This window comes from Anas platyrhynchos, chromosome 6 (assembly GCF_047663525.1).
Source record: "Anas platyrhynchos isolate ZD024472 breed Pekin duck chromosome 6, IASCAAS_PekinDuck_T2T, whole genome shotgun sequence".
Lineage (NCBI taxonomy): Eukaryota > Metazoa > Chordata > Aves > Anseriformes > Anatidae > Anas > Anas platyrhynchos.
Genome location: NC_092592.1, coordinates 21,689,398 through 21,702,968, shown reverse-complemented (window position 1 = coordinate 21,702,968; position 13,571 = coordinate 21,689,398). Strand labels below are relative to the sequence as shown.

The 13,571-nt window shown below is 43.1% G+C and overlaps 1 protein-coding gene across 8 annotated transcripts in view; it reads left to right on the top strand.

Annotated features, from left to right (window-relative positions):
• Positions 1-13,571, top strand: part of WASHC2C (WASH complex subunit 2C) — a 143,788-nt gene that overhangs the window by 66,667 nt on the left and 63,550 nt on the right. The window lies entirely within an intron of this gene.

Here is a 13,571-nt window from a genome sequence, read left to right as displayed (position 1 = left end):
GATCTCTATGATATTTTTATGGTCTCCATGGTCTCCATAGTCTCTATAGTCTCTGTGGTCTTTGGTCTCTATGGTCTCTACAGTCTGTACAGGCTTTTGGTCTCAATGGTCTCCATAGTCTCTATAGTCTCTGTGGTCTTTGGTCTCTATGGTCTCTACAGTCTGTACAGGCTTTTGGTCTCCTTTTTGTCTCTATGGTCTTTTTTGGCCTCTATGGTCTCTATGGTCTTTCTACTCTGTGATCTCTATGGTATTTTTATGGTCTCCATGGTCTCTATAGTCTCTATAGTCTTTGTGGTCTCTTGGTGTCTCTAGTCTCTGTGGTCTTTGGTCTCTATGGTCTCTACAGTCTGTACAGGCTTTTGGTCTCCTTTTGGTCCCTATGGTCTTTTTTGGCCTCTATGGTCTCTATGGTCTTTCTACTCTGTGATCTCTATGGTATTTTTATGGTCTCTGTGGTCTCTTGGTGTCTCTAGTCTCTGTGGTCTTTGGTATCTATGGTCTCTACAGTCTGTACAGGCTTTTGGTCTCCTTTTGGTCTCTATGGTCTTTTTTGGCCTCTATGGTCTCTGTGGTCTTTCTACGCTGTGATCTCTATGGTATTTTTATGGTCTCCATAGTCTCTATAGTCTCTATAGTGTCTGTGGTCTCTTGGTGTCTCTAGTCTCTGTGGTCTTTGGTCTCTTATGGTCTCTGCATTCTGTACAGGCTTTTGGTCTCTATGGCCTTTTTTTGGTCTCTGTAGTCTCTGTAGTCTCTTTTTGGTCTCTGTGGTGTTTATAGTTGTTTTTTGGTTTCTATGGTCTCTACAGGCTTTTGGTCTCTATGGTCTCTACAATCTGTACAGGCTTTTGGTCTCCTTTTGGTCTCTATGGTCTTTTTTGGTCTCTATGGTCTCTATGGTCTTTCTACTCTGTGATCTCTATGGTATTTTTATGGTCTCCATGGTCTCCATAGTCTCTATAGTCTCTATAGTCTCTGCGGTCTTTGGTCTCTATGGTCTCTACAGTCTGTACAGGCTTTTGGTCTCCTTTTGGTCTCTATGGTCTTTTTTGGCCTCTATGGTCTCTGTGGTCTTTCTACTCCGTGATCTCTATGGTATTTTGATGGTCTCCATGGTCTCCATAGTCTCTATAGTCTCTTTAGTCTCTGTGGTCTCTTGGTGTCTCTAGTCTCTGTGGTCTTTGGTCTCTATGGTCTCTACAGTCTGTACAGGCTTTTGGTCTCCTTTTGGTCTCTGTGGTCTTTTTTGGCCTCTATGGTCTCTATGGTCTTTCTACTCTGTGATCTCTATGGTATTTTTATGGTCTCCATAGTCTCTATAGTCTCTATAGTCTCTGTGGTCTCTTGGTGTCTCTAGTCTCTGTGGTCTTTGGTCTCTATGGTCTCTACAGTCTGTACAGGCTTTTGGTCTCCTTTTGGTCTCTATGGTCTTTTTTGGCCTCTATGGTCTCTGTGGTCTTTCTACTCTGTGATCTCTATGGTATTTTTATGGTCTCCATGGTCTCCATAGTCTCTATAGTCTCTGTGGTCTTTGGTCTCTATGGTCTCTACAGTCTGTACAGGCTTTTGGTCTCTATGGTCTTTTTTGGCCTCTATGGTCTCTGTGGTCTTTCTACTCTGTGATCTCTATGGTATTTTTATGGTCTCCATAGTCTCTATAGTCTCTATAGTCTCTGTGGTCTCTTGGTGTCTATAGTCTCTGTGGTCTTTGGTCTCTATAGTCTCTGCAGTCTGTACAGGCTTTTGGTCTCTATGGCCTTTTTTTGGTCTCTGTGGTCTCTGTAGTCTCTTTTTGGTCTCTGTGGTCTCTATAGTGTTTTTTTGGTCTGTATGGTCTCTACAGGCTTTTGGTCTCTATGGTCTCTACAGTCTGTACAGGCTTTTGGTCTCCTTTTGGTCTCTATGGTCTTTTTTGGCCTCTATGGTCTCCGTGGTCTTGCTCCTCTGTGATCTCTATGGTATTTTTATGGTCTCCATGGTCTCCATAGTCTCTATAGTCTCTGTGGTCTTTGGTCTCTATAGTCTCTGCAGTCTGTACACTCTTTTGGTCTCTATGGCCTTTTTTTAGTCTCTGTGGTCTCTGTAGTCTCTTTTTGGTCTCTATGGTCTCTATAGTGTTTTTTTGGTCTCTATGTTGTCTACAGGCTTTTGGTCTCTATGGTCTCTACAGTCTGTACAGGCTTTTGGTCTCCTTTTGTTCTCTATGGTCTTTTTTGGCCTCTATGGTCTCTGTGGTCTTTCTACTCTGTGATCTCTATGGTATTTTGATGGTCTCCATAGTCTCTATAGTCTCTATAGTTTCTGTGGTCTCTTGGTGTCTCTAGTCTCTGTGGTCTTTGCTCTCTATGGTCTCTACAGTCTGTACAGGCTTTTGGTCTCCTTTTGGTCTCTATGGTCTTTTTTGGCCTCTATGGTCTCTGTGGTCTTTCTACTCCGTGATCTCTATGGTATTTTGATGGTCTCCATGGTCTCCATAGTCTCTATAGTCTCTATAGTCTCTGTGGTCTCTTGGTGTCTCTAGTCTCTGTGGTCCTTGGTCTCTATGGTCTCTACAGTCTGTACAGGCTTTTGGTCTCCTTTTGGTCTCTATGGTCTTTTTTGGCCTCTATGGTCTCTGTGGTCTTTCTACTCTGTGATCTCTATGGTATTTTTATGGTCTCCATGGTCTCCATTGTCTCTATAGTCTCTGTGGTCTTTGGTCTCTATGGTCTCTACAGTCTGTACAGGCTTTTGGTCTCTATGGTCTTTTTTGGCCTCTATGGTCTCTGTGGTCTTTCTACTCTGTGATCTCTATGGTATTTTTATGGTCTCCATAGTCTCTATAGTCTCTATAGTCTCTGTGGTCTCTTGGTGTCTATAGTCTCTGTGGTCTTTGGTCTCTATAGTCTCTGCAGTCTGTACAGGCTTTTGGTCTCTATGGCCTTTTTTTGGTCTCTGCGGTCTCTGTAGTCTCTTTTTGGTCTCTGTGGTCTCTATAGTGTTTTTTTGGTCTGTATGGTCTCTACAGGCTTTTGGTCTCTATGGTCTCTACAGTCTGTACAGGCTTTGGGTCTCCTTTTCGTCTCTATGGTCTTTTTTGGCCTCTATGGTCTCCGTGGTCTTTCTCCTCTGTGATCTCTATGGTATTTTTATGGTCTCCATGGTCTCCATAGTCTCTATAGTCTCTGTGGTCTTTGGTCTCTATAGTCTCTGCAGTCTGTACACTCTTTTGGTCTCTATGGCCTTTTTTTAGTCTCTGTGGTCTCTGTAGTCTCTTTTTGGTCTCTATGGTCTCTATAGTGGTTTTTTGGTCTCTATGTTGTCTACAGGCTTTTGGTCTCTATGGTCTCTACAGTCTGTACTGGCTTTTGGTCTCCTTTTGTTCTCTATGGTCTTTTTTGGCCTCTATGGTCTCTGTGGTCTTTCTACTCTGTGATCTCTATGGTATTTTGATGGTCTCCATAGTCTCTATAGTCTCTATAGTTTCTGTGGTCTCTTGGTGTCTCTAGTCTCTGTGGTCTTTGCTCTCTATGGTCTCTACAGTCTGTACAGGCTTTTGGTCTCCTTTTGGTCTCTATGGTCTTTTTTGGCCTCTATGGTCTCTATGGTCTTTCTACTCTGTGATCTCTATGGTATTTTTATGGTCTCCATAGTCTCTATAGTCTCTATAGTCTCTGTGGTCTCTTGGTGTCTCTAGTCTCTGTGGTCTTTGGTCTCTATGGTCTCTACAGTCTGTACAGGCTTTTGGTCTCCTTTTGGTCTCTATGGTCTTTTTTGGCCTCTATGGTCTCTGTGGTCTTTCTACTCTGTGATCTCTATGGTATTTTGATGGTCTCCATGGTCTCCATAGTCTGTATAGTCTCTATAGTCTCTGTGGTCTGTTGGTGTCTTTGGTCTCTATGGTCTGTACAGTCTGTACAGGCTTTTGGTCTCCTTTTGGTCTCTATGGTCTTTTTTGGCCTCTATGGTCTCTATGGTCTTTCTACTCTGTGATCTCTATGGTATTTTTATGGTCTCCATGGTCTCCATAGTCTCTCTAGTGTCTGTGGTCTCTTGGTGTCTATAGTCTCTGTGGTCTTTGGTCTCTATAGTCTCTGCAGTCTGTACAGGCTTTTGGTCTCTATGGCCTTTTTTTGGTCTCTGTGGTCTCTATAGTGTTTTTTTGGTCTCTATGGTCTCTACAGGCTTTTGGTCTCTATGGTCTCTAGAGTCTGTACAGGCTTTTGGTCTCAATGGTCTCCATAGTCTCTATAGTCTCTGTGGTCTTTGGTCTCTATGGTCTCTACAGTCTGTACAGGCTTTTGGTCTCTATGGTCTTTTTTGGCCTCTATGGTCTCTGTGGTCTTTCTACTCTGTGATCTCAATGATATTTTTATGGTCTCCATGGTCTCCATAGTCTCTATATTCTCTGTGGTCTTTGGTCTCTATGGTCTCTACAGTCTGTACAGGCTTTTGGTCTCCATGGTCTCCATAGTCTCTATAGTCTCTGTGGTCTTTGGTCTCTATGGTCTCTACAGTCTGTACAGGCTTTTGGTCTCCTTTTGTTCTCTATGGTCTTTTTTGGCCTCTATGGTCTCTGTGGTCTTTCTACTCTGTGATCTCTATGGTATTTTGATGGTCTCCATAGTCTCTATAGTCTCTATAGTTTCTGTGGTCTCTTGGTGTCTCTAGTCTCTGTGGTCTTTGCTCTCTATGGTCTCTACAGTCTGTACAGGCTTTTGGTCTCCTTTTGGTCTCTATGGTCTTTTTTGGCCTCTATGGTCTCTGTGGTCTTTCTACTCCGTGATCTCTATGGTATTTTGATGGTCTCCATGGTCTCCATAGTCTCTATAGTCTCTATAGTCTCTGTGGTCTCTTGGTGTCTCTAGTCTCTGTGGTCCTTGGTCTCTATGGTCTCTACAGTCTGTACAGGCTTTTGGTCTCCTTTTGGTCTCTATGGTCTTTTTTGGCCTCTATGGTCTCTGTGGTCTTTCTACTCTGTGATCTCTATGGTATTTTTATGGTCTCCATGGTCTCCATTGTCTCTATAGTCTCTGTGGTCTTTGGTCTCTATGGTCTCTACAGTCTGTACAGGCTTTTGGTCTCTATGGTCTTTTTTGGCCTCTATGGTCTCTGTGGTCTTTCTACTCTGTGATCTCTATGGTATTTTTATGGTCTCCATAGTCTCTATAGTCTCTATAGTCTCTGTGGTCTCTTGGTGTCTATAGTCTCTGTGGTCTTTGGTCTCTATAGTCTCTGCAGTCTGTACAGGCTTTTGGTCTCTATGGCCTTTTTTTGGTCTCTGCGGTCTCTGTAGTCTCTTTTTGGTCTCTGTGGTCTCTATAGTGTTTTTTTGGTCTGTATGGTCTCTACAGGCTTTTGGTCTCTATGGTCTCTACAGTCTGTACAGGCTTTGGGTCTCCTTTTCGTCTCTATGGTCTTTTTTGGCCTCTATGGTCTCCGTGGTCTTTCTCCTCTGTGATCTCTATGGTATTTTTATGGTCTCCATGGTCTCCATAGTCTCTATAGTCTCTGTGGTCTTTGGTCTCTATAGTCTCTGCAGTCTGTACACTCTTTTGGTCTCTATGGCCTTTTTTTAGTCTCTGTGGTCTCTGTAGTCTCTTTTTGGTCTCTATGGTCTCTATAGTGGTTTTTTGGTCTCTATGTTGTCTACAGGCTTTTGGTCTCTATGGTCTCTACAGTCTGTACTGGCTTTTGGTCTCCTTTTGTTCTCTATGGTCTTTTTTGGCCTCTATGGTCTCTGTGGTCTTTCTACTCTGTGATCTCTATGGTATTTTGATGGTCTCCATAGTCTCTATAGTCTCTATAGTTTCTGTGGTCTCTTGGTGTCTCTAGTCTCTGTGGTCTTTGCTCTCTATGGTCTCTACAGTCTGTACAGGCTTTTGGTCTCCTTTTGGTCTCTATGGTCTTTTTTGGCCTCTATGGTCTCTATGGTCTTTCTACTCTGTGATCTCTATGGTATTTTTATGGTCTCCATAGTCTCTATAGTCTCTATAGTCTCTGTGGTCTCTTGGTGTCTCTAGTCTCTGTGGTCTTTGGTCTCTATGGTCTCTACAGTCTGTACAGGCTTTTGGTCTCCTTTTGGTCTCTATGGTCTTTTTTGGCCTCTATGGTCTCTGTGGTCTTTCTACTCTGTGATCTCTATGGTATTTTGATGGTCTCCATGGTCTCCATAGTCTGTATAGTCTCTATAGTCTCTGTGGTCTGTTGGTGTCTTTGGTCTCTATGGTCTGTACAGTCTGTACAGGCTTTTGGTCTCCTTTTGGTCTCTATGGTCTTTTTTGGCCTCTATGGTCTCTATGGTCTTTCTACTCTGTGATCTCTATGGTATTTTTATGGTCTCCATGGTCTCCATAGTCTCTCTAGTGTCTGTGGTCTCTTGGTGTCTATAGTCTCTGTGGTCTTTGGTCTCTATAGTCTCTGCAGTCTGTACAGGCTTTTGGTCTCTATGGCCTTTTTTTGGTCTCTGTGGTCTCTATAGTGTTTTTTTGGTCTCTATGGTCTCTACAGGCTTTTGGTCTCTATGGTCTCTAGAGTCTGTACAGGCTTTTGGTCTCAATGGTCTCCATAGTCTCTATAGTCTCTGTGGTCTTTGGTCTCTATGGTCTCTACAGTCTGTACAGGCTTTTGGTCTCTATGGTCTTTTTTGGCCTCTATGGTCTCTGTGGTCTTTCTACTCTGTGATCTCAATGATATTTTTATGGTCTCCATGGTCTCCATAGTCTCTATATTCTCTGTGGTCTTTGGTCTCTATGGTCTCTACAGTCTGTACAGGCTTTTGGTCTCCATGGTCTCCATAGTCTCTATAGTCTCTGTGGTCTTTGGTCTCTATGGTCTCTACAGTCTGTACAGGCTTTTGGTCTCCTTTTGGTCTCTATGGTCTTTTTTCGCCTCTATGGTCTCTGTGGTCTTTCTACTCTACGATCTCTATGGTATTTTTATGGTCTCCATAGTCTCCATAGTCTCTATAGTCTCTGTGGTCTCTTGGTGTCTCTAGTCTCTGTGGTCTTTGGTCTCTATGGTCTGTACAGTCTGTACAGGCTTTTGGTCTCCTTTTGGTCTCTATGGTCTTTTTTGGCCTCTATGGTCTCTATGGTCTTTCTACTCTGTGATCTCTATGGTTATTTTATGGTCTCCATGGTCTCCATAGTCTCTATAGTCTCTGTGGTCTCTTGGTGTCTCTAGTCTCTGTGGTCTTTGGTCTCTATGGTCTCTACAGTCTGTACAGGCTTTTGGTCTCCTTTTGGTCTCTATGGTCTTTTTTCGCCTCTATGGTCTCTGTGGTCTTTCTACTATACGATCTCTATGGTATTTTTATGGTCTCCATAGTCTCTATAGTCTCTATAGTCTCTGTGGTCTCTTGGTGTCTCTAGTCTCTGTGGTCTTTGGTCTCTATGGTCTGTACAGTCTGTACAGGCTTTTGGTCTCCTTTTGGCCTCTATGGTCTCCGTGGTCTTTCTCCTCTGTGATCTCTATGGTATTTTTATGGTCTCCATGGTCTCCATAGTCTCTATAGTCTCTGTGGTCTTTGGTCTCTATAGTCTCTGCAGTCTGTACACTCTTTTGGTCTCTATGGCCTTTTTTTAGTCTCTGTGGTCTCTGTAGTCTCTTTTTGGTCTCTATGGTCTCTATAGTGGTTTTTTGGTCTCTATGTTGTCTACAGGCTTTTGGTCTCTATGGTCTCTACAGTCTGTACAGGCTTTTGGTCTCCTTTTGTTCTCTATGGTCTTTTTTGGCCTCTATGGTCTCTGTGGTCTTTCTACTCTGTGATCTCTATGGTATTTTGATGGTCTCCATAGTCTCTATAGTCTCTATAGTTTCTGTGGTCTCTTGGTGTCTCTAGTCTCTGTGGTCTTTGCTCTCTATGGTCTCTACAGTCTGTACAGGCTTTTGGTCTCCTTTTGGTCTCTATGGTCTTTTTTGGCCTCTATGGTCTCTATGGTCTTTCTACTCTGTGATCTCTATGGTATTTTTATGGTCTCCATAGTCTCTATAGTCTCTATAGTCTCTGTGGTCTCTTGGTGTCTCTAGTCTCTGTGGTCTTTGGTCTCTATGGTCTCTACAGTCTGTACAGGGTTTTGGTCTCCTTTTGGTCTCTATGGTCTTTTTTGGCCTCTATGGTCTCTGTGGTCTTTCTACTCTGTGATCTCTATGGTATTTTGATGGTCTCCATGGTCTCCATAGTCTGTATAGTCTCTATAGTCTCTGTGGTCTGTTGGTGTCTTTGGTCTCTATGGTCTGTACAGTCTGTACAGGCTTTTGGTCTCCTTTTGGTCTCTATGGTCTTTTTTGGCCTCTATGGTCTCTATGGTCTTTCTACTCTGTGATCTCTATGGTATTTTTATGGTCTCCATGGTCTCCATAGTCTCTCTAGTGTCTGTGGTCTCTTGGTGTCTATAGTCTCTGTGGTCTTTGGTCTCTATAGTCTCTGCAGTCTGTACAGGCTTTTGGTCTCTATGGCCTTTTTTTGGTCTCTGTGGTCTCTATAGTGTTTTTTTGGTCTCTAGAGTCTGTACAGGCTTTTGGTCTCTATGGTCTCCATAGTCTCTATAGTCTCTGTGGTCTTTGGTCTCTATGGTCTCTACAGTCTGTACAGGCTTTTGGTCTCTATGGTCTTTTTTGGCCTCTATGGTCTCTGTGGTCTTTCTACTCTGTGATCTCTATGATATTTTTATGGTCTCCATGGTCTCCATAGTCTCTATATTCTCTGTGGTCTTTGGTCTCTATGGTCTCTACAGTCTGTACAGGCTTTTGGTCTCCATGGTCTCCATAGTCTCTATAGTCTCTGTGGTCTTTGGTCTCTATCGTCTCTACAGTCTGTACAGGCTTTTGGTCTCCTTTTGGTCTCTATGGTCTTTTTTCGCCTCTATGGTCTCTGTGGTCTTTCTACTCTACGATCTCTATGGTATTTTTATGGTCTCCATAGTCTCTATAGTCTCTATAGTCTCTGTGGTCTCTTGGTGTCTCTAGTCTCTGTGGTCTTTGGTCTCTATGGTCTGTACAGTCTGTACAGGCTTTTGGTCTCCTTTTGGTCTCTATGGTCTTTTTTGGCCTCTATGGTCTCTATGGTCTTTCTACTCTGTGATCTCTAAGGTTATTTTATGGTCTCCATGGTCTCCATAGTCTCTATAGTCTCTGTGGTCTCTTGGTGTCTCTAGTCTCTGTGGTCTTTGGTCTCTATGGTCTCTACAGTCTGTACAGGCTTTTGGTCTCCTTTTGGTCTCTATGGTCTTTTTTCGCCTCTATGGTCTCTGTGGTCTTTCTACTATACGATCTCTATGGTATTTTTATGGTCTCCATAGTCTCTATATTCTCTATAGTCTCTGTGGTCTCTTGGTGTCTCTAGTCTCTGTGGTCTTTGGTCTCTATGGTCTGTACAGTCTGTACAGGCTTTTGGTCTCCTTTTGGCCTCTATGGTCTCCGTGGTCTTTCTCCTCTGTGATCTCTATGGTATTTTTATGGTCTCCATGGTCTCCATAGTCTCTATAGTCTCTGTGGTCTTTGGTCTCTATAGTCTCTGCAGTCTGTACACTCTTTTGGTCTCTATGGCCTTTTTTTAGTCTCTGTGGTCTCTGTAGTCTCTTTTTGGTCTCTATGGTCTCTATAGTGGTTTTTTGGTCTCTATGTTGTCTACAGGCTTTTGGTCTCTATGGTCTCTACAGTCTGTACAGGCTTTTGGTCTCCTTTTGGTCTCTATGGTCTTTTTTGGCCTCTATGGTCTCTGTGGTCTTTCTACTCTGTGATCTCTATGGTATTTTGATGGTCTCCATAGTCTCTATAGTCTCTATAGTTTCTGTGGTCTCTTGGTGTCTCTAGTCTCTGTGGTCTTTGCTCTCTATGGTCTCTACAGTCTGTACAGGCTTTTGGTCTCCTTTTGGTCTCTATGGTCTTTTTTGGCCTCTATGGTCTCTATGGTCTTTCTACTCTGTGATCTCTATGGTATTTTTATGGTCTCCATAGTCTCTATAGTCTCTATAGTCTCTGTGGTCTCTTGGTGTCTCTAGTCTCTGTGGTCTTTGGTCTCTATGGTCTCTACAGTCTGTACAGGGTTTTGGTCTCCTTTTGGTCTCTATGGTCTTTTTTGGCCTCTATGGTCTCTGTGGTCTTTCTACTCTGTGATCTCTATGGTATTTTGATGGTCTCCATGGTCTCCATAGTCTGTATAGTCTCTATAGTCTCTGTGGTCTGTTGGTGTCTTTGGTCTCTATGGTCTGTACAGTCTGTACAGGCTTTTGGTCTCCTTTTGGTCTCTATGGTGTTTTTTGGCCTCTATGGTCTCTATGGTCTTTCTACTCTGTTTTCTCTATGGTATTTTTATGGTCTCCATGGTCTCCATAGTCTCTCTAGTGTCTGTGGTCTCTTGGTGTCTATAGTCTCTGTGGTCTTTGGTCTCTATAGTCTCTGCAGTCTGTACAGGCTTTTGGTCTCTATGGCCTTTTTTTGGTCTCTGTGGTCTCTATAGTGTTTTTTTGGTCTCTATGGTCTCTACAGGCTTTTGGTCTCTATGGTCTCTAGAGTCTGTACAGGCTTTTGGTCTCCTTTTGGTCTCTATGGTGTTTTTTGGCCTCTATGGTCTCTATGGTCTTTCTACTCTGTGATCTCTATGGTTATTTTATGGTCTCCATGGTCTCCATAGTCTCTATAGTCTCTGTGGTCTCTTGGTGTCTCTAGTCTCTGTGGTCTTTGGTCTCTATGGTCTCTACAGTCTGTACAGGCTTTTGGTCTCCTTTTGGTCTCTATGGTCTTTTTTCGCCTCTATGGTCTCTGTGGTCTTTCTACTCTACGATCTCTATGGTATTTTTATGGTCTCCATAGTCTCTATAGTCTCTATAGTCTCTGTGGTCTCTTGGTGTCTCTAGTCTCTGTGGTCTTTGGTCTCTATGGTCTCTACAGTCTGTACAGGCTTTTGGTCTCCTTTTGGTCTCTATGGTCTTTTTTGGCCTCTATGGTCTCTGTGGTCTTTCTACTCTGTGATCTCTATGGTATTTTGATGGTCTCCATGGTCTCCATAGTCTGTATAGTCTCTATAGTCTCTGTGGTCTGTTGGTGTCTTTGGTCTCTATGGTCTGTACAGTCTGTACAGGCTTTTGGTCTCCTTTTGGTCTCTATGGTCTTTTTTGGCCTCTATGGTCTCTATGGTCTTTCTACTCTGTGATCTCTATGGTATTTTTATGGTCTCCATAGTCTCTATAGTCTCTCTAGTGTCTGTGGTCTCTTGGTGTCTATAGTCTCTGTGGTCTTTGGTCTCTATAGTCTCTGCAGTCTGTACAGGCTTTTGGTCTCTATGGCCTTTTTTTCGTCTCTGTGGTCTCTGTAGTCTCTTTTTGGTCTCTGTGGTCTCTATAGTGTTTTTTTGGTCTGTATGGTCTCTACAGGCTTTTGGTCTCTATGGTCTCTACAGTCTGTACAGGCTTTGGGTCTCCTTTTCGTCTCTATGGTCTTTTTTGGCCTCTATGGTCTCCGTGGTCTTTCTCCTCTGTGATCTCTATGGTATTTTTATGGTCTCCATGGTCTCCATAGTCTCTATAGTCTCTGTGGTCTTTGGTCTCTATAGTCTCTGCAGTCTGTACACTCTTTTGGTCTCTATGGCCTTTTTTTAGTCTCTGTGGTCTCTGTAGTCTCTTTTTGGTCTCTATGGTCTCTATAGTGGTTTTTTGGTCTCTATGTTGTCTACAGGCTTTTGGTCTCTATGGTCTCTACAGTCTGTACAGGCTTTTGGTCTCCTTTTGGTCTCTATGGTCTTTTTTGGCCTCTATGGTCTCTATGGTCTTTCTACTCTGTGATCTCTATGGTATTTTTATGGTCTCCATAGTCTCTATAGTCTCTATAGTCTCTGTGGTCTCTTGGTGTCTCTAGTCTCTGTGGTCTTTGGTCTCTATGGTCTCTACAGTCTGTACAGGGTTTTGGTCTCCTTTTGGTCTCTATGGTCTTTTTTGGCCTCTATGGTCTCTGTGGTCTTTCTACTCTGTGATCTCTATGGTATTTTGATGGTCTCCATGGTCTCCATAGTCTGTATAGTCTCTATAGTCTCTGTGGTCTGTTGGTGTCTTTGGTCTCTATGGTCTGTACAGTCTGTACAGGCTTTTGGTCTCCTTTTGGTCTCTATGGTCTTTTTTGGCCTCTATGGTCTCTATGGTCTTTCTACTCTGTGATCTCTATGGTATTTTTATGGTCTCCATGGTCTCCATAGTCTCTCTAGTGTCTGTGGTCTCTTGGTGTCTATAGTCTCTGTGGTCTTTGGTCTCTATAGTCTCTGCAGTCTGTACAGGCTTTTGGTCTCTATGGCCTTTTTTTGGTCTCTGTGGTCTCTATAGTGTTTTTTTGGTCTCTATGGTCTCTACAGGCTTTTGGTCTCTATGGTCTCTAGAGTCTGTACAGGCTTTTGGTCTCAATGGTCTCCATAGTCTCTATAGTCTCTGTGGTCTTTGGTCTCTATGGTCTCTACAGTCTGTACAGGCTTTTGGTCTCTATGGTCTTTTTTGGCCTCTATGGTCTCTGTGGTCTTTCTACTCTGTGATCTCTATGATATTTTTATGGTCTCCATGGTCTCCATAGTCTCTATATTCTCTGTGGTCTTTGGTCTCTCTTGTCTCTACAGTCTGTACAGGCTTTTGGTCTCCTTTTGGTCTCTATGGTCTTTTTTCGCCTCTATGGTCTCTGTGGTCTTTCTACTCTACGATCTCTATGGTATTTTTATGGTCTCCATAGTCTCCATAGTCTCTATAGTCTCTGTGGTCTCTTGGTGTCTCTAGTCTCTGTGGTCTTTGGTCTCTATGGTCTGTACAGTCTGTACAGGCTTTTGGTCTCCTTTTGGTCTCTATGGTCTTTTTTGGCCTCTATGGTCTCTATGGTCTTTCTACTCTGTGATCTCTATGGTTATTTTATGGTCTCCATGGTCTCCATAGTCTCTATAGTCTCTGTGGTCTCTTGGTGTCTCTAGTCTCTGTGGTCTTTGGTCTCTATGGTCTCTACAGTCTGTACAGGCTTTTGGTCTCCTTTTGGTCTCTATGGTCTTTTTTCGCCTCTATGGTCTCTGTGGTCTTTCTACTATACGATCTCTATGGTATTTTTATGGTCTCCATAGTCTCTATAGTCTCTATAGTCTCTGTGGTCTCTTGGTGTCTCTAGTCTCTGTGGTCTTTGGTCTCTATGGTCTGTACAGTCTGTACAGGCTTTTGGTCTCCTTTTGGCCTCTATGGTCTCCGTGGTCTTTCTCCTCTGTGATCTCTATGGTATTTTTATGGTCTCCATGGTCTCCATAGTCTCTATAGTCTCTGTGGTCTTTGGTCTCTATAGTCTCTGCAGTCTGTACACTCTTTTGGTCTCTATGGCCTTTTTTTAGTCTCTGTGGTCTCTGTAGTCTCTTTTTGGTCTCTATGGTCTCTATAGTGGTTTTTTGGTCTCTATGTTGTCTACAGGCTTTTGGTCTCTATGGTCTCTACAGTCTGTACAGGCTTTTGGTCTCCTTTTGGTCTCTATGGTCTTTTTTGGCCTCTATGGTCTCTGTGGTCTTTCTACTCTGTGATCTCTATGGTATTTTGATGGTCTCCATAGTCTCTATAGTCTCTATAGTTTCTGTGGTCTCTTGG